Source organism: Hipposideros armiger, unplaced genomic scaffold, assembly GCF_001890085.2.
Source record: "Hipposideros armiger isolate ML-2016 unplaced genomic scaffold, ASM189008v1 scaffold_210, whole genome shotgun sequence".
NCBI lineage: Eukaryota > Metazoa > Chordata > Mammalia > Chiroptera > Hipposideridae > Hipposideros > Hipposideros armiger.
Genome location: NW_017731560.1, coordinates 2,368,264 through 2,388,816, shown reverse-complemented (window position 1 = coordinate 2,388,816; position 20,553 = coordinate 2,368,264). Strand labels below are relative to the sequence as shown.

Genomic DNA, 20,553 nt, shown 5'->3' with positions numbered 1-20,553 from the left:
ATCAATAGGTGGGACTGACTCCAAGCTGACTGGCTGTGTGGATTGGCTATGCCCACAATGTATGACCTGCTGTGTGGGGACTGACCCCTCAGGGGGAGATTTGTCCTGTGGGCTCTTGTTCCTGATGAGACCACCCTTTGGGTGTACCTCTTGTGGGGCTAACTGGGTAGTGCTCTGGTGTGGTCTGAAGCTGGCCTATAGGTGTCTTTTCTCTGGTGTCTCTTGGGATAAGCTCTCATGTAGGCCAATTGCAGCCTTGCCTGTGACCAGCCCAGGGCTATCTGGTAGGAGCTACAAAACTATGTGTGTTTGGCTGCTGCCTGTGCTGGACCTGGAAGTATGTGGGGGTGGCCTCACTGTGAACTGGAGCTGGCTGCCACCAGTATCGGGCATGGGGCAGCTTAGCAAAAGGCCCACGTCCCCCTAGTCCTGTGGTCCCTTGCCAGTTGCCCATAATGCTTATCCATTGTGAAAGATACTTCTTAGGTGCTCCAGCCTAGCTGGTTGATTCGGTGTTGCGAGTGTCCTCCGTGATGAAGCACTAGCTGGGTGGGGTAGGATCCCAGAGAGTCACAAGGCATGGCTGGTGTTTTTTAGAAAGCTAATGCAGATTCAGTTCCTGCACCAGTGGTGGGCCTATGACAACTTTGCAAAACAGCCTGAGAACACCGTAGCCAGCCACCACTCACCTTGGGCCCACAGATCCCCAAAAGCCACCCAATAAAGGCTGCATCACAAGTTGTGTCTGACTGCCTGACACTGAAAAATCCCCAGGCTGCCACAAGCCTTCTGCTGCTCATTGGGTGGGCTGTTTGCCCAAGACCTGAGAGTGTCCTGGGTGATGCAGCACCAGATGGGTGGGGTGGGATTCCAGGAAGTCACAGGGTGCAGGCTGTGGTTTTTACAGAGTTAATGCAGATTCAATTCTTGCATAAGTGCCAGGCCCTTGACCACTTTGCAAAATGCCCTGAGAACACTGTGGCCAGCCACCTCTTGCCTTGGGCCCATAGATTCCCCAAGAGCCTCCTAAGAGTGGCTGCAGCACAAGTTGTGGTTAACTGCTTGCCATTGAAAGTTCTCCAGGCCACCTCGGGCCACCTGCTACTGTAAGACTTCCATAGATTGTGGGGCAGGGCTGTCTAGCAGGAGCCCAGATTGCCACTTGTGATGCAGTCTTAGTTGTGTGGGACGGGGACCCAGGCTGTCAACAAGGTTGTGCACAGGCATAGATTTAACCCGATGAATGTGGTCTCAGATTTGGTCTTTGAGGGTGTGTTCAACATAGAAAAGATGTCACCCTCCTGTAGGCTACACATGAGGCAGGCTCCACATGGGACAACGGCAACTGTCCCTCCAACCCTTGCCCCAAAGCAACACAACTCAATATTTCCCCATATGCCTCTGGAGCCTCTTAAGTTGCTGGCCCTCCACCAAGCCCAGGTGAGTGTTTGCAAGCAAATGAGTCTGTGTGTGAGCCCATTAAGAGGACACCTGGGCTTCCTGTCACCTTCCATCTCACCGGGAAGGACAGACAGAGTCTTCACTGATTTTCATTGCCAGATGTTCTGAGGAGTCCTCTTCCCAGCTTAGGACCTCTGGGTTGGGGATCCCAATTTGGGGCTGGAACCTCTCCCTCTTCAGGGAGACCCCCACCACCAAGGTGTCCGTCAGTGTTCAACCACTCCCTGTGGGTTTGGGGTCAGCTTGTTTTGTGTCTCGCCCTCTCTCCCCACCAGTATCCATGTGACCTCTTTTTTATAGCCTTATTTACAGGGATTCTCTTCAGCTAGACTTCAGATGATTCTTGAGACTGATTGTTCTATAATTTAGTTGTAATTTTGGTGTGATTCTGGGAGGCAGTAGGCATAACGTTTACCTAATATGCCATCTTGGACCTTCTCTTAGAAGGCATTTAGTTTGGGTACAATTTTGGAATATATTTTTTACCATTTATTTATTTATTTGTTTATTTTGGCATTTGATATTATTTCATATGAAGTGTATTTCATTTGAGGTGTACAGCATAGTGGTTAGACATTTAAATAATTTAAGAAATGATCCCCCTGACTAGTGTAGCACCCACCTGGCACTGTGTATAGTTATTACCGTATTATTGACTATATTCTCTATGCATTACTCTACATCCCCATGACGATTTTGTAACTACCAATATGTACTTCTTAATCCCTTCACCATTCACCCTGTTCCCCAAAACACCTCTCATATATCACCCTGATAAATCTAGTATCCATCTGACTCCATACAAGGTAGGACACTTAATTTTGCAAACTCATCCCAGAAAAAGTGTTACATAACTCATTGCTGAATATCACTATGGCCACCTTAAAAAAGTACTCCCCTTGGGAAGCTAAGCACTGACGTTAGCATCTAGTCCACCCTTCAAAGCAATTTTGGAACTTATGCTTTGGAATGGCCATGAGAGCTGTTGTATTACCCTTGATGTCCCAAGTGCATCAAAATGTCTTCCTTTCAGTATTTCCTTTCTCTTCAGGTAAAGAAAGAAGTCATTGGGGACCAGATCAGGTGAGTATGGAGGGTGTTCCAATACAGATATTTGTATACTGGCTAAACCCTCCCTCACAGGCAGTGCCGTGTGAGCTGATGGATTGTGATGCAAGAGCCATGGATTGTTGGCAAAAAGTTCAGGTCTAACTTTTTCACACCGCCTCTTCTGCACTTCCAAATAGTAAACTTGGTTAACTGTTTGTCCAGTTGGTACAAATTCATAATGAATAATCCCTCTGATGTCAAAAAAAGGTGAGCAACATCGTTGCAACAAGTTCGTGAACTTAATTGTCGGACCTCATACATAGTTATTACAATATTATTGAATATATTCCTTATGCTACATCCCCATGACTACTTTGTAGTAACCACTTTGTACTTCTTTTTTTAAAAACTTTATTGGGGAATAGTGTGTTTTTCCCAGGACCCATCAGCTGTAAGTTAAATTGTTGTCCTTCAGTCGTAGTTGTGGAGGGCACAGCTCAGCTCCAAGTCCAGTCGCCATCTTCAATCTAGTTGTGGGGAACACAGCCCACCATCCCATGTGGGAACCAAACCAGCAACCTTGATGTTAAGATCATGTGCTGTAACCAACTGAGCCATCTGGCCGCCCATCGGCAGCTCAGTGGCAGCTCAGCTCAAGTCGCTGTCTTCAATCTAGTTGCGGAGGGCGCAGTTCACTGGCCCATGTGGGAATCGAACCAGCAACCCTGTTGCTCAGAGCTCGAGCTCTAACCAACTAATCCACCCAGCTGCCCCCACTTTGTACTTCATAATCACTTCTTGTAGCTCACTCACCCTAACCTCCCTTCCATCTGGCAACCATTAAGATGTTCTCTGTATCTATGAGTTTGTTTCTGTTTTGGTTGTTTGTTTATTTAGTTCTTCAAATTCCACATATAAGTGAAATTACATTGTATCTGTCTTTCTCTGTCTCCACTCAGCACAATACCCTCCAAGTCCATCCATACTACCACAAATGGCAAGAATCCATTCCCTTCTATGGCCGGGCAATACTCCATTGTATATTGTATATATGTACAACCTACTCTTCATCCATAGAGGGACACCCAGGCTGCCTCTGCATCTTGGCTATTGTAAACAATGATGCAATGAATATATGGATGCAAATAATCCCTCGAAGTTGCATTTTGGGTTTCTTCAGATACATACACAGAAGTGGGATTGCTGGGCCCTTCTTTGTCTCTTGTTATAGTCTTTCTTTTAAAGTCTATTTTGTCTGGTATAAGTATTGCTACCTCAGCTTTTTTTGTTGTTTGCTTCCATTTTCATGAAATATCTTTTTCCATCCCTTTACTTTCAGTCTATGTGTGTTGTTCGATCTGAAGTGAGTCTCTTGTAGGCAGTATATGTAATGAGCTTGTTTCCTTATCCATTTAGCCACTCACACTTTTAGATTAGAGCATTTAATACATTTACACTTAAATTAATTGTTGATAGATATGTAGTTATTGCATTTCATTATTCATATTTTTATTTTCTTTGTTTTCTTTTTCATCTTAAAAAAGTCCCTCTAATATTTCTTGTAATACTGATTTGGTGGTGATGAACTCCTTTAGGTTTTTCTTATCTGGGAAGCTTTTTATATGTCTTTCAGTGCTAAATGATAGCTTTGCTGGTTAGAATAATCTTGGTTGCAGGTCCTTGCTTTTTACTACTTTGAATATTTCCTGCCAATCCCTTTTGGTCTGCAAAGTTTTTGTTGAGAAATCAGCTGATGGCCTTATGGGGGCTCCCTTGTAGGAAACTAACTGCTTTTCTCTTGCTGTTTTTAAGAGTCTCTCTTTGTCTTTCAATTTTGGCATTTTAATTATGATGTGTCTTGGTGTGAGCCTCTTGAGGTTTATTTTGTTTGGGACTCTGTGTGCTTCCTGGGCTTGTATATCTATTTCCTTTGCCAGGTTAGAGAAGTTTCCTGTAATTATTTTATCAAATGTGTTTTCAAGTCCTTGCTCTCTATCTTCTCCTTCTGGTACCCCTATGATGGTAATGTTGTATAATTGTTGTTGTCCCAGAGGTCTCTTACACTCCTCATTTTTTGCATTATTTTTGCTGTTCTGATTGGGTGTTTTCTGCTATCTTATCTTCCAAATCTCCTATTCGATCCTCTGTTTCACCTAATGTACTATTGATTTCCTCTGATCTATACTTCATTTCAGTTATTATATTCTTTATTTTTGACTGGTTGTTTTTTGTGTTTTCTATCTCCGTTTTTATGCTTTCTATCTTTTTGTTGAAATTCTCCCTGAGATCACTGAGCATTTTAATAACTAGTGTTTGGAACTCTGCATCTGGTAAATTGCTTGTCTCCATTTTATTTTAATTTTAAATTTTTTTTAGTTCTTTTTCTAGAGCTTTGTTCTCTTCTTTTATTTGTGACATGTTTCTTTGTCTCCCCATTTTGGCTGCATCCCTGTGTTTGTTTCTATGTATTAGGCAGAGCTGCTATGTCTCCCAGTCTTGGTAGAGTGGCTGAGTGTTGTAGGTGTCCTGTGGGACCCAGTGGTGCAGTCTCCCTGGTTGGTCATCAGAGCCAGGTGCTCAAGTGAGTCCCTTGTATTAGTTGTGTGTGCCCTTTTGGTGTAGTTGGGCTTTGGTTGCTGTTTGCATGTTAGTGGGAGGGATTGACCTTCAGACTGATTGTTTGTGAGGACTGGCCATGACTACACTGGAGGAGCCATGGTGCAAGGGCTGACCTTACAAAGCAGAGTTTTCTTTACCAAGGCTCTGGTGCCTGCCCAGTCTGCCCTTTGGGTGTGTCATTTTTAGAGGTGGCTGGTTGATGTTCCAGCTAGTTCCAAAGCTGCCCATAAATTGTACCAGGCTTGGGGCATTTTGGGAGGGAACCCACTGTGGGCCAAGTTCAGCTGCAGCCTGTACTCTGCCAGGGCCCATCTGGTATGATCCACAAAGAAATACACAGATGGCTGTTACTTGCACTGGGTTTAGAGGTGCCTCCAGAGGCCAATCTGTGAACCAAGGCTTGCTGGCACTAGTGCCAGGCATAAGGCTGCTCAGCCAGAAGTATGGGATATGCTGAAGCCAGATGCTGCTTGTTGGAGGTTTGTGAACCTTTGAGAAATATTGTTAAGGTCTGCAGCAGGTTCTTTGTATGGAAAAACCCCTGGAAGCAGCTTGGTTGTGCCTGAAAGTAAGGTGGGGTGAGATCTCTGGAAGTCAGTAGGGTGGGGCAGACGAAATGAGATAGCCAGTTTAATGGAGACTCAGATATGGTGTCTGCCTGCGTCTGCATGCAAGGAGGTGGGAGGGTTCAACAAAGAAATGGCTCTGCCAGCTCCTCTGTCCTTGAAAAAGCTGTATCTCCAACCCTCGCTTTGAAGTCAGACAATTAAGTTCCTCCCTGCATGTCCCTGATACCTTTCGGCACTGGAACTCAGAATGAGTGAGTCTGTCAGTAAGTAAGCCTATGCTAGTCCCTTTAAGAGGGGCGCTTGGGACTCCGGCTGCTCTCTGTCTTACTCAGCCACAATCTCCACTGGTTTTCACAACCAGAAGTTATGCAGATTTCTCTTCGCAGCATTGGAACCCTGGGCTGGGGAGCCTAATATGAGGCTGGGACCCCACGCTCCTCCAGGGGTTACCTCCAGAGCTGAGATATCCGTCCTGCTTTTTAATGGGCACATGTGGTTGTGGGATCAGCCCGTTCTGTGTCTCTGCCCTTCCTACCAGTCTTCAGATGGTTTCTACTGTTTGTCTGTAGTTGTAGGGCTTTAGTTAAGTGAAACTTCAGGTGGTTTTTAATGATGGTTGTTCTGCAGTTTAGTTGTAATTGATGTGGTCCTGAGAGGAAGTGAGAAAAGCGTTTACCTACTCTGCCATCTTGACTGGATCTTGGAATATTTTTAAAATTTAAAATTTAATTTTTAATTTATTTTTCAATCACAGTTGACATACAAATATTAGTTCCAGGTGTATAAGATAGTGGTTAGACATTTATATAACTTACAAAATATTCACCCTGATAAATTTATTACCCATCTGGCACCATACATAATTATTACAATATTATTGACTATATTCTCTATACTATACTTTACATCCCCATGACTATTTTGTAACTATCCATTTGTATCTCTTAATCTCCCCCCGCCCCCATTACCCATCTCTCCAATCCCTCTCCCATCTGGCAACCATTAAAATGTTCACTATATCTGTGAGTTTGTGTCTGTTTTGTGATTTGTTTATTTTGTTCTTTAGACTCCACATATAAGTGAAATCATATAGCATTTGTCTTTCTCTGTCAGACTTACTCTACTCAGTACAATACCCCCTGGGTCCATCTATTGTTACAGATGGCAAGATTTTATTTTTGTTTGTGGCCGAGTTACATTCTGTTGTATATATGTACCACTCCTTCTTTATCCATTCATGTATTAATGGGCACTTAGGTTGCTTTTGTATCTTGACCATTATAAATAATGCTGCAATGCATATATGGACTCTCACATCCCCTCGAAGTAGTGTTTTGGGTTTCTTCTGATAAATACCTAGAAGTGGGATGACTGGGTCCTTCTTTGTTTCTTGTTATAGCCTTTGTTTTAAAGTCTATTTTTTTTTCCTGGTATAAGTATCGCTACTCCAGCTTTATGTTTGTTTCTTTTCATTTTCATGAAATATCTTTTTCCATCCTTTTACTTTCAGCCTGTGTGTGTCTTTTGATCTGAAGTTAGTCTCTTGTAGGCAGCATGTGTAAGAGTCTTGTTTTCTTACCTGTACAGCCACCTTATGTCTTTTGATTGGAACATTTAACCCATTTACATGGAAAGTACTTGTTGATAGATAGATATGCATTCATTGCCATTTATTATTCATATTTTTTATCCTTTTTTTCTTCTTCTTAAAGAAGTTCCTTTAACATTTATTGTGATATTTATTTGGTGGTGATGAACTCCTATAACTTTTTCTTATCTGGGAAGCTCTTAATCTGTCCTTTGTTTTTAAGTGATAGCTTTGGTGGGCAGAGTAATCTTGGATGTAGGTGCTTGTATTTAATCACTTTAAATGTTTTGTGCCAATCCCTTCTGGCCTGTAAAGTTTCTGTTGATAAATCACCTGACGATCATATGGGAGCTGCATTGTAGGTAAGTAAATGCTTTTCTCTTGCTGCTTTCTTTTTTTAAATTCTCCCCCTTTTATATTATTATTTTTTTGTTTTTTTATTAAAAATTTTTTATTAGTTTCACTTGTACAAAGCAATGCAATAGTTAGACATTTAAATATCTCATAAAGTGACAACCCACCCCCCAAAGTATTACCCTTCTGACATCTTATGTAGCTGTTACAATACCATTGTCTATCTCCCCTTTGTTGTACTTCACATCTCGTGACTATATATACCTATATATTTAGTTATAGCTGACATTCAATATTATTCTACTTCAGTTTCAGGGGTATAGCTCATTGGACACAGTCTATGAAGTGACCTCCTGATAAGTTCAGCGCTCATTTGGCACCTTACATGAACTTTACAACACTGTTGACTATATTCCCCATACTGTATTAACTACCAATTTGTACTTCTTAATACCTTCACCTTTTTCACCCTGCCCCCCAACCCCATTCCCATCTAGCACCCTGACAGATCTAGCACCTCTCTGGGACCATACATAGTTAATACAATATTATTGATTATATTCCTTATGCTATACCTTACATCCCCCTGACTACTGTGTAACAACTAATTTATACTTTTTAATCCCTTCGCCTTTCACCCATCCTTTAATCCCTTCCCATCTTAGAGTAGTCCCTCTAATATTCCTTGTAATACTGGTTTGGTGGTGATGAACTCCTTCAGCTTTTCTTTGTCTGGGAAGCTCCTTATCTGTCTTTCAATTCTAAATGACAGCTTTGCTGGGTGGAGTAATCTTGGTTGTATGTCATTGCTTTTCATTACTTGGAATATTTTCTGCCCCTCCCTTCTGGCTTGCAAGGTTTCTTTTGAGAAATCAGCTGCCAGTTAAGGGGCTCCCTTTTAAGTAACTAACTGCTTCCCTCTTGCTGCTTTTAAGATTCTCTATTTGTCTTTAACCTTTGGCATTTAAATTATGATGTGTCTTGGTGTTCATGTTGTTTGGGACTCTGTGCTGCCTGGGCTTGTATGTCTATTTCCTTCACCAGATTAGGGAAGTTTCTGTTATTATTTCTTCAAATAGGTATTCAATTCCTTGCTCTCTCTATTCTCTTTCTGATACCCCTATAATGCAAATGTTGGTACACTTGATATTGTCCTGGAGGCCCCTTAAACTTTCCTCAATTTTTTGGATTCTTTTTTTCTTTTGCTGTTCTAGTTGTGTATTTTCTGTTACCTTATCTTCTACATCGCTGGTTGGGTCCTCTGCTTCATCTAATCTACTGTTGCTTTCCTGCAATATATTCTTCATTTCTGTTATTGTATCCTTTCTTTCTTTCTTTTTTGTTTAACTTTATTAGGGAACAATGTTTTTTTCCCAGGACCCATCAGCTCCAAGTCAAGTTGTCATCTTTCAATCTTAGTTGTGGAGGGTGCAAGCAGAGCTGCAAATCCAATTGCCACTTTCAACCTAGTTGCGAGGAGGAGTGGGGAGGTGCAGCCAACCGTCTCATGCAGGGGTTGAATCAGCAACCTTGTTGCTAAGACCAGGCGCTCTCACCAGCTGAGTCATCCGGCCACCCATTGGCAGCTCAGCAGCAGCTCAGATCAGGCTCAGCTCACTGACTTACCCATGTGGGAATTGAACTGGCAACCTTGTTGCTCAGAGCTTGCACTCTATCTAACTGAGCCTCCCAGCTGGCCCTCTATCTTTTATTTCTGACTGGTTCTTTTTCATGGTTTCCATCTCCATTTTTATGCTTCTTATCTCTCTGTTGAAGTTCTCCCTGAGTTCATTCAGCATTCTTTTTGTTTTTAAGTTAAATTTTATTGGGATGACAATTGTTAGTAAAGATACATAGGTTTCACATGTACAGTTCTGTAATACATCATCTATATATCACATTGTGTGTTCACCACCCAGAGTCAGTTCACTTTCCATCACCATATATTTGATCCCCTTTACCCTCATCTACCACCACCACCCCTTACCCTCTGGTAACCACTAACTATTTTCTGTTTCTATGAGTTTTTGGTTTTTCATTTGGTTTCCTTGTTATTTTGTTGTTTTCAGTTTTGTATATCATATACCAGTGAAATCATATGGTTCTTGACATTTTCTGTCTGACTTATTTTGCTTAGCATAATAATCTCAAGATCCATGCATGTTGTCCCAAGTGGCACTATTTCATCTTTTCTTATGGCAAAATAGTATTCCCCTGTGTATATATACCACATCTTCTTTATCCAATCATCTATCGAAGGACACTTTGGTTGTTTCCTTGTCTTGTCCATGGTAAATAATGCTGGAATAAACATTGGAGCACATATATATTTACAGATAAATGTTTTCAGATATTTTGTAGATAGCCAGGAGATGGATTGCTGTGTCACATGGTAATTCTATTCTTAATTTTTTGAGGAGCTTCCACACTGCCTTCCATAGCGGCTGCACCAATCTGCATTCCCACCAACAGTGTATGAGGGTTCCTTTTTCTCCACAGTCTCTCCAACACTTGCTATTATTTGTCTTGTTGATGGCAGCCATTCTAACTGGTGTGAGGTGATATCTCATTGTGGTTCTTATTTGCATTTCTCTGATGATTAGTGATGTTGAGTAGTTTTTCACGTTTATTGGCCATTTGTATGTTCTTTTTGGTGAAATGTGTATTCAGGTCCTCTGCCCATTTTTTAAATTGGATTGCTTGCTTTTTGTTGTTGTTTAGTTATATGAGTTCCTTATATATTTTGGATATTAGCCCCTTATTGGAGGCATTTGTTGTGAAAATCTTCTTCCATTCTGTTGGTTGTCCCTTTATTTTGTTGATGGATTCTTTTGCTGTGCAGAAGCTGTTTAGTTTGATATAGTCCTGTTCAATTATTTTAGCTTTCACTTCCCTTGCCTTTGCAGTCAATTTCATAAAATCCTTTTTGAACCCAAGGTCTATACGTTTAGTACCTATATTTTCTTCTATGCAGTCTGTTGTTTCAGGTTTTATGTTTAGATGTTTGATCCTCTTTGAGGTAACTTTGGTACATGGTGACAGATAGCAGTGTAGTTTCATTCTTTTGCATATGAATTTCCAATCCCCCCAGCACCATTTATTGAAGAAGCTGTCTTTTTTCCATTGTATATTTTTGGCTATTTTGTCAAAAATTATCTGTCTATATTTATATGGGCTTATTTCTGGGTTCTCAATTCTATTCCATTGGTCTGTGTGTTTGTTTTTCTCCCAATACTATACTGTTTTGATTATTGTTGCCTTGTAGTACAAGCAGAAGTCAGGGAGTGTGATACCTCCAGCATTGTTTTTTTTTCTTAAGATTACTTTGGCTTTTTGGGGTCTTTTTTTTCCATACAAAACTGATGATTTTTTTTTGTATTTCTTGAAAAAAAGGCCATTGGGATTTTGATGGAGATTGCATTAAATCTGCATATTGCTGTGGGTAATATGGCCATTTTAACTATGTTGACTCTTCCAACCCATGAACACAGAAAGTCATTGAGCATTCTGATAACCAGTGTTTGGAACTCAGCATCTGATCGATTGTCTGTCTCCATTTCACTTAGTTTTTTTTTCTGGAGCTTTGTTTTGTTCTTTTATTTGGCACAGTTTTTTTTGTCTCCCCATTGTAGCTGCCTCCCTCTGTTTGTTTCTATGTATTAGGTAGGGCTGCTATGTCTTCTGGTCTTAATAGAATGGCCTTACATAGTAGGCATGTTGTGAGTTTCAGTGGCATAGTCTTTCTGTTCACCTTAGTCATGAACTCCAGGTGTGTCCCTTTTGTGGGTTGTGTGTACCCTCCTCTTGTAGTTGAGCCTTGGTTGATAATTGCACATCAATGGGAGGGACTGACACTTGGGCTCACTGGTTGTGAGGACTGGGGTTGACTAGAATGGAAAAGTTGTTGTGCAGAGGTGATCCTACAGAGCAGGATGTGCCTCAGCAGGACTCTGGTGCCTGCACAATCTGCCCTTTGGGTGTGTTGTACTTGGAGCTGGCTGGGTAATACTGCAGCTCATTTTGAAACTGGTCACCAGCCCCAGAACCACCTTGGAGAGGATCCGCTCTATGTCAATTTCAGCCACAGCCCATGCTCTACCTAGGGCCACCCAGCAGGAGACACAAAGAAATCCACAGATGGCTTCCATCTGTGCTGTGCTTGGAAGTGCCTTGAGGGGCCAAGCCATGAGCCAAAGCCAGCTGCCAATAGTGCTGCACTTAGGGCTGCTCAGCAAGAGGTACAAGACATGTGCAAGCCAGATGATGCTTGTGTGGGTTTTGTGATTCTTTGAGAGACCCTAGGAAAGTCTGCATCTGGAGCCAAGGCAGGAGGTCTGTATGAAAAAGTCACAGGAAGTGGTCTTGTTGTACCCAAAAGTTAGGTGGGGCCAGGTCTTGCATCACCAGGGTGTGGAGAACGAACTGCAGAGACTCAAATATGGAGGCTGCCTGCTTCTGCACACAGGGAAGGGAGATAGCTCAGCAAAGAAACAATGGCCTCTGCCAGGCTCACCGTCCAGGAGAAAGCCACCTCTCTAGCTCTCAAGCCAGACAACTCAATTTTCCACCATATGTCCCTACCGCCTTTCCAGACACTGCCTCAGCACTGGAGCTCAGAGTGAATGATTCCATTGGTGGGTAAGTCCCCACCTAGTCCCTTTACAAAGTGCACCTGGGAGTCAGTAGCCCTCAGTCTTAGTCACAATCTCTGCTGGTTTTCACAACCAGAAATTAAGGGGAATTCTCTCCCTGGCACTAGAACCCTGGGCTGGGGTGGGGCTGGGACCTCTCACTCCTCTGGGGGATGATAGGGACCCCCACAGCCGAAATATCCCTCCTGATCTTTAATGGTCACACGCAGGTGTGTGACCAGCCCATTCTCCATCTCTGTCCTTCCTACCAGTCTGGAGGTGGCTTCTTCTGTGCATTCTTAGTTGAAAGGCTTAAGTTCAGCTTGATTTCAGGTGATTCTTAATAATGGTTGTTTTGTAGATTAGTTGTAATTTTGATGTGGTTGTGAGAGAAGGTAAGCATAGCATTTACCTAATGTGCTATCTTGGTTGTCTCCTTGGTATGTTTTCTTGCTGCTTTTGAGATTCTCTGTTTGTCTTTAATTTTTTGCATTTTAATTCTGATGTTTGTTCATGTTGGCCTCTTTGGGTACCTCTTGTTTGGAACTTTGTGCTTTCTGAGCTTGTGTATTTATTTCCCTTGTTAAATTAGGCAAGTTTTCTGTTTTTTGGTTTGTTTGTTTGTTTTGGTACTACTCTCTTTAACATACTGGAGATCCCCATATTAGCCAGTAGAGATTGTAACTTTCTTTAAGTTAGATGGTTGTTTAATCATATTTTCTTTTTGAATGAATCTACTCTGATAAAGTACAATTTTGTGTCTATAAAATTCTGCTCAAACTTGGCCATTTTCTTAAGGGATTCTACAGTTGTTACTGTTTTACTTAGCCCCTGGGACAGAAGAAAGAGAAAATTCATGATCATTCCTTATATTTCACTTTATGTCACAGAGAAACCACCAGATGAGCCAATATATACACTCAGGAAAAGGATTTGGTTTTGTTTAATAATACTAGAGTTGAATCCTTGCCTATTTTAATTATTGAATGTTTAACTGTGGTAAACATAAATATTTTACAGAAATATTAGAAGGACCAAATGAGATGATTTATGGGAAAATATTTTGTAAAATGTCAAACTTAGGACTAAGGTCTGTGACTCTTAAGAATTATAGCAGGTTAATTAATCAGTTAATCCAACAAATATTTATTGGTAACTGCTCTGCATCAAATCCTGTGCTCTGTGCTAGGCACACTGTAATGATTTCGACATCTTAAGCTCTAGCAACTAACAGTCTATTTGGGAGGCACTCATATAAATAAAGAATGTAATCACACATTGTCAGTGGTGTGATAAAAAGACATACAGAACAGAGCATGTCTGGCTGAGCAGACTTATGTGATGGCAAAGGAGGTGAGTGTGATTGTTAAAAGCATAGATATTCACTTAAATACTGGCCATCCTGTGTGACCTAAGTTCTCTGTATCTCAGTTTCCTTATCTTTGAAAGAGGGATAGTAATAATACTTAATTTGTAATATTGTTGTGAGAACCAATCGAATGAATCACTTGTCCAGGACAGTAACTGTAATATGAAGTCTGACAATCATGTTCATGAACTTGCCACTGTGTGCTTACATTGGCAGCACAGTACAAACAGTTCAGTAAGATTTCATAACCTTGGTGTATCAGTATCTCACAGCTGTGTTCATGTCGATGTATGGTGTTGTCTTACTGAGTGGCGTTCATTATTGTTGTTACATGATTTTGTGTGCTGTTGCAAGAATATCTGAGCTTGAATTAAAGCAATGAACAAACATTAAATTTCTTGTTAAACTTGGCAAGAGTGAAAGTGAAATAAGGGACATGTTAGTCTAAGTTTATGGGGATAATGTCATGAAGAAAATTGCAATGTACAAATGGATTAAACGTTTTTCCAAAGGGAGAAAATGCGTCACTGATGAAGATAGGTCAGGGCAGCCAGTAACAAGCAAAACTGGTGAAAACATTGCAAAAGTCCATCAAATTGTGCATCAAAATCATCGGCTGCCTGTGAGAAGCATAGCAGACCAACTGAACATTGACAGAGAAACAGCTAGGAAAATCTTAACTGAAAATCTTGGCATGAGAAAGGTGTGTGCAAAAATGGTCCTGAAGGAGCTCACCGATGAACAAAAGCAAAAAAGAGTCGAAGTATGCCAAGAACTTTTGGAGAGGCAAGACAATGTTTTGGGCCATATTATCACTGGTGATAAAACATGGGTGTACCAATATGATACTGAAACAAAATGTCAAAGTGCACAATGGAAGTCAGCCAATTCTCCACAACCAAAAAAGTTTCATCAGTCCAAATCAAGAGTCAAAGCGATATTGCTAACTCTTTTGATATTAGAAGGATTATTTATTATGAATTTGTACCAACTGGACAAACAAGTAACCCAGTTTGCTATTTGGAAGTGCTGAAAAGACTGCGTGAAAAGTTAAATGACCAGAACTTTTGGCCAACAATTCATGGTTCTTGCATCATGACAATGCACCAGCTCACATGGCACTGTCTGTGAGGGAGTTTTTAGCCAGGAAACAAATAACTGTATTGGCACACCATCCCTGCTCACCTGATATGGCCCCCAATTACTTCTTTCTTTACCTGAATATGAAGGAAATATTGAAAGGAAGATATTTTGATGACATTCAGGACATCAAGCATAATACAACAACTCTGATGGCCATTCTAGAAAAAGAGTTCCAAAATTGCTTGAAGGGTGGACTAGGCACTGGCATCGGTGCATAGCTTCCCAAGGGGAGTACTTCGATGGTGACCATAGTGATATTCAACAATGAGGTATGTAGCACTTTTTCTAGGATGAGTTCACGAATGTAATTGTCAGACCTCATAGACTAAGGACTATATACGTGTTATACATGTTAGATTTTTGTTTCAAAATCTCTCTAGCAGCAGTGTCAGGTACCATTTCATAGAGAATATGACCCATAGACTTTATCTGGAATGATGAGCAATTTTTTTTTAAATCAGGTGGACCTGGGAAACAAGAGAGAGGCTGTGAATAGAGAATTGAGAATTTAGGAAGCTTATAAAAGTATATATAGAATGAGGCATACAGCATTCGGCAAATAGATCATGGTAGCTGTGGGGAGCCTTGCAACAAGGAAAACATACAAGAGAAGTGGTTGTAGAGATGACAGGAACTGCAGTATGGAGGCCATTGTTCACCATGCTTCAGTGTTTAGACCTTGCTCAGTAGGTGTTGGGGAGTAGATACAAGGACCGAATCAGAGGGAAGTGTTTAGGAACAATCTTAAGGTTTGTGACCTGTGAAACTGGAGCTATGGTGTTGATGACTAAGAAATATAAGAGTGTATCTTAGCCTGAGTTCACTTGAAAATAGCGACTGAAACAAAGCTTTTCTACTGAAGGTTTGTTGAAAGCTGCAATTACAGAGCAGTTAAGAGTGAGCAGAGAAAAGAAATGAGACAAGGAAGGAGGGAAAGCAAATATGAACAGCACATTACAGAAACTTTTACAGCTTCATGAGAAAACACATTTGGTTGCTTGTTCACATTGGATGTATTTGGAAAAGCACTATGAATCCACCACATCTTGGTTCAGCTGATTAATTAATTCCCTTGAACTTTCAGGTTGTATCGCATCACACTTTCCAGTAATCACTGGGGAGTCAGAATCCACAACCCATGGAAAAGCACTTTATTTGAGGGGGGAAGAAGTGGAGAAAGCCAGAATTTCCACAAGCCTGTTCAGAGGAATCACTGGAGCCTGGATCTCAATCCATGGGACACCGTGAGAGTTGGTGAAATTAAGAAAAAAAGTGACATTGGTGACAGCAAGAGATTTTGACTTAGAAGTGGCCAAGGACATGGCGGGCAAATGAGTCCTCTTGTGTAAACTGAAGAGGGGCATAAATTCGGTATGGTATAATCTACCCCTTGATACTATAATTTGGAGCCTTAATTTGTTTGGAGAACAGCATGTCATCATTTATTTCCTGGATGAGGAAGTAGTCCTTCAAATTGGTGACCGGTTACACTCTCTTAAAAAGGCCTCATGAGAGTTATTACACCAAGATATGGTTCCTGTTACTGCCTCTGACTTCAAAACCACAATTTTTATTAATCATATCCCTCTACAACCACCATTTTTATACTTTCCTCCAATAAATTAACACCTTGGTTAATTTAGGTTACTTAGTTGGTGGAATGACCCAGAGATTTATCCCAGAGTGGTTTGAGCACACAGTTACCTTTCCCTTTTTGGACCATGGTTGCTACAATTGGATCTTCACAGTTATCATTGGGAATAGATGCCTTAAGTGATGTTTCATAGGATCCTCTGAGTTTAAAACAAAATTTTCCCTATCTGTTTTTATAGTTAACAACCCTAACTCCTAACATAAATTACGGGTGTTATCTCAGCCAAGTATAAGTTTTTTTTTTTTTTGCCTGTTGTTTCACTGGCGTTAGAGGCCCAATGTTGCAAGATGGAAGTTGCAGCTTCTCATTCATTGAAACACTATTGTGTCATCAAGTGGAAGTGGCCTCCAACCTTGGAAATAATACCTCAAGCCTAGCATAACTTAGGTTCGCAGGAATGGCAAAGCACAAATTCCAAAAATAGGTCACTGGAGTGTTGGTCGTTGGAGCCACTCCTACTGCTACCCTTTGGTTCTTGAACCTAAGTTTTCTAGCTCCTCAAGAAAATCATATATTAGTTATGGTTTCAGTGATTATATTACATATAAAGATGTTGTGACTGAGCTCGTGCCTTAGCTCATCCTTCAACATGTCTATCTACAATTATTTTAGGCTTGCTGATTCTGGGTGATAAGATACGTGGTAGCTCCAGGGATTCTCATGTTCACAAGCTCATTGTTGCGCCTCCTTTGCTATAAAATGGGCCCTTTGGTATTGGACATTATTGTGCACAATTAAATGTCAATGGATCAGGAATTTTCTGTTTTTGTATGGTGGAGGTAATGGAGGTTCTGCAGACAGAGAAGGCAAATGCATATCTGCAATATGTATCTATTCAGATAGAGATGAATTGCTATTCTCTCCAAATTGGAAGGAGTCTGATGTAATTGACCTTCTACAATTTGTATGGCTGGCCTACCTGAGGAATGGTGCCATATTGGAGACTTATAGAATTTCTACTACTGGAAGTTCGGAACATTCAGCTGTTGCAGAAGAATTAATCTTTTTGGAAGGGAACTCATGTGGTTGGACTCACGCATAACTGACGTGCATAGCTGGTATCCCTTTTTCCATGAGCACATTGTGCAACTACTGGGGTAGCTGGGGAGAGACATGGGCTGAGATCTACTGACTGAATTTCTTGTACACATGGTTGTCAAGAGATTTCTCTGCAATGTGTTATTTGGTGAATATTAACTGGAAATGTAAATATCTGTATGTTTTGTATCCATTTCCATAGAACCATCCATATACCTATTCTTTATACTCAATCTTCCAGTTTTGGCCATTTCAGTGAGGTTGTAATATGGCAACAGCAGTCCATTTCTGGTTAGTGCCAACATACTGTTCTGACTTATCTGTGAATCAGGCCTTTGTGATTTCTTCTGTCAGTTGGTTATAAAAACTTCATGAGGCCACTGGTGTAAGCTGAAGAATCGAAGTTAATGTAACAAAGTTAGGTAACACAGGCATCGGGACCACTTATTCATGTAGTACCTTCTGGACCCACTTAAACCTCATCACAAATATATTACAGTAGTCCCCTTTTATCCACTGGGGATACATTCCAAAACCCCCAGTGGATGCCTGATACCATGGACAATACTGAACCCTATATATACTACGGTTTTTTTTTATGCATACACACCTATGATAAAATTAAATTTACAAATTAGGCACAGTAAGAGGTTAACAACAACAACTAATAATAAAATAGAACAATTATAACAATAAAATAAGAGTTACTTAAACACAAGCACTGCCATACTGCAACAGTCAATCTGATAACTAGGACAGTACTAAATCACTAATGGGTGGGTAGCATATATGGTGTGGATATGCTGGACAAAGTATGATTCACATCCCAGGTGGGTCAAAGCAGGATAAAACAAGATTTCACTATGCCACTCAAAATGGTGTGAAATAGAAAACTTATGAATTGTTTACTTCTGGAATTTTCCATTTAATATTTTTGGACCTTGGTTGACTGCAGGTAGCTGAAACTACAGAAAGTGAAACCATGTATAAGGGGGGAACTACTGTACTTCATTGTACAAGGGACTAAATAGATAGCTGTAATAACTACCCAAACTTATGACATGGTGGATCTGATAACACCATGATGTTATCATAATGGGCATCTCTCTTTGCAAAGTCTCTTGGTGTTCTGTGGCCAGGTGCCCAACATTGACTAGGGTATAGTAACATAGCAGAAGATGTTTTGCAAACAGAGAGTATTTTTCTGCCATGGAGGGCAGAAATGGCCAAGAATCCTATATGTCTGTTTTATGACTCTTCTATTGGGTCCAAATAAATGCTCTTCTTCTCTCTTGGTGGTAAGAGTTGCAAGGTGCAAAAACTTGTCCCTTACTTCAAAAAAATGTTACAGTGTCTTCCAAGATACCCATACCCCCACCAAAACTTCACCAATATGTCAGTCCTTGAAATTTTATGAGATTTATCACTTTTTGGCATGCAAGTGAACCCCTAAAATTTCAACAATACAGCAGGTTCATAAATCTTTATAGAACTTGTTTTCCATCTTTTGGTATGTAAGTGTCTTATTCAGGCACCTAGGGTATTTGTCGTTTCCAGCTCAACAGGTCCAATTAAAATGAAGTGGACCCTAGTAAATGGGAGAGGAGGATTGTTTCTGTGTGAAGGGTGAAAAGGATAACTATTGTATTGTTCTGTACACCTGAAACTAACAATAAAAAAAGGGAAAAAATGAAGTGGACCAAAATGATACTCTGAGGAATTTCAAGATATTCAAAGTCTTTATGGACAATGTGTCAGAGACCAAGAACGTTAACATAGCACTCAAGCAATATAATGTATGTACTTGGCTCTTTTTGACATACAAAAATGAATTGCCTTCAATTCTCTCTGCTAATGGGCATCATGAAGAAAGTATTCTGCCAAATCAATAACTTTATACTAAGTGCCTGAAATTATGTTGATATGCTTTTGTAAAGATAGTGCATCCAGCATAGCAACTGCAATCAAGGCTTCCATTTTGTTAAGTTTACAGTGGTCCACTTCACCAGGCATGAACTACCTGATTTTGCAAAGGTGAAACTAGAGAACTTAGAGAAATGTAATAGGAGCCATTGAGTCCATCTTTTAAATCATGATGGTGACACTAGTTTCTGCCGTGCCTTTAACAATGTGATATTTCTTCTGATTTGGATTTATGGAAGGGACCGTTTGGGGGCTTTAAATTGGCCCTTTCTATTATAATGATCCTTAATCCACAGTTTGGAGAATCTTGGGAGAGATATTGCAACATCTAAGAATGTGCATTCTAATTATACATTCAGAAAATAGAGTCACAGTGTGAGTATATTAATCTACTATAAAATGGGCATTACTTTCTAGACCAACATTTGCATTAGGTTAAATCACATTAAATTATCCTGGCTTGAAGTGTTCTCTTTTTTTTGTAAGATTTTATTGGGTAATTGGGGAAGGGGGACAATGTTGGGGAATTGGGGAGGGGGAACAGCCAAGTTGTTGTCCTTCAATTTTAGTTGTGGAGACTGCAGCTAGCTCAGCTCCAAGTCCAGTCACCATCTGGCAGCCCGTCAGCAGCTCGCAGTCGTTCAGCTCAAGGTGCCGTGTTTAATCTTAGTTGCGGGTGGGCATAGCCCACCATCCCATGCAGGAGTTGAACTGGTAACCTTGCTGCTAAGAGTGCATGCTCTAACCACTGAGCAATCCTGCCACCTGTTGGCAGCTCAGCGGCAGCTCAGCTCGGGCACATTTCACAGGCTCATATGGGAATCGACCCAGTGACCCTGTTGCTCAGAGCTCGCGCTCTTAACCAACTGAGCCACTCGGCCGGCCCCGAAGTGTTCATTTTTAAGCTCTAGAAATTCATACGTAATATTCATGACCTCAAACCCTTAACCCAACGTCCACAGGAAGAACAACGTAACACTTAAAGAGCTTGTATATTTCTATGCACTTGCCTACAAAGGATCTCCTGTTTGAAAGTCATGAGTTTCATGCTTGCATTTTCTACACCGGCCAGTACCACTTTGACATCAGAAACTGGTCTATATCTGGAAGGACTACACAATCTACAGGATGACCTTGAGTTGGACTGAGGATCT

At 40.8% G+C, this 20,553-nt stretch overlaps 1 long non-coding RNA gene across 3 annotated transcripts in view; it reads left to right on the top strand.

The window, feature by feature from the left end:
* The window catches only part of LOC109388881 (uncharacterized), a 63,576-nt gene extending 45,498 nt beyond the window's left edge, over positions 1–18,078 (top strand). For all 3 annotated transcript variants that reach the window (XR_002125280.1, XR_002125278.1, XR_002125279.1), the window contains one exon: positions 15,869–18,078. This is a non-coding gene — a long non-coding RNA (uncharacterized LOC109388881). The remainder of the gene's footprint in view (positions 1–15,868) is intronic.
* The last annotated feature ends 2,475 nt before the right edge of the window (positions 18,079–20,553 follow it).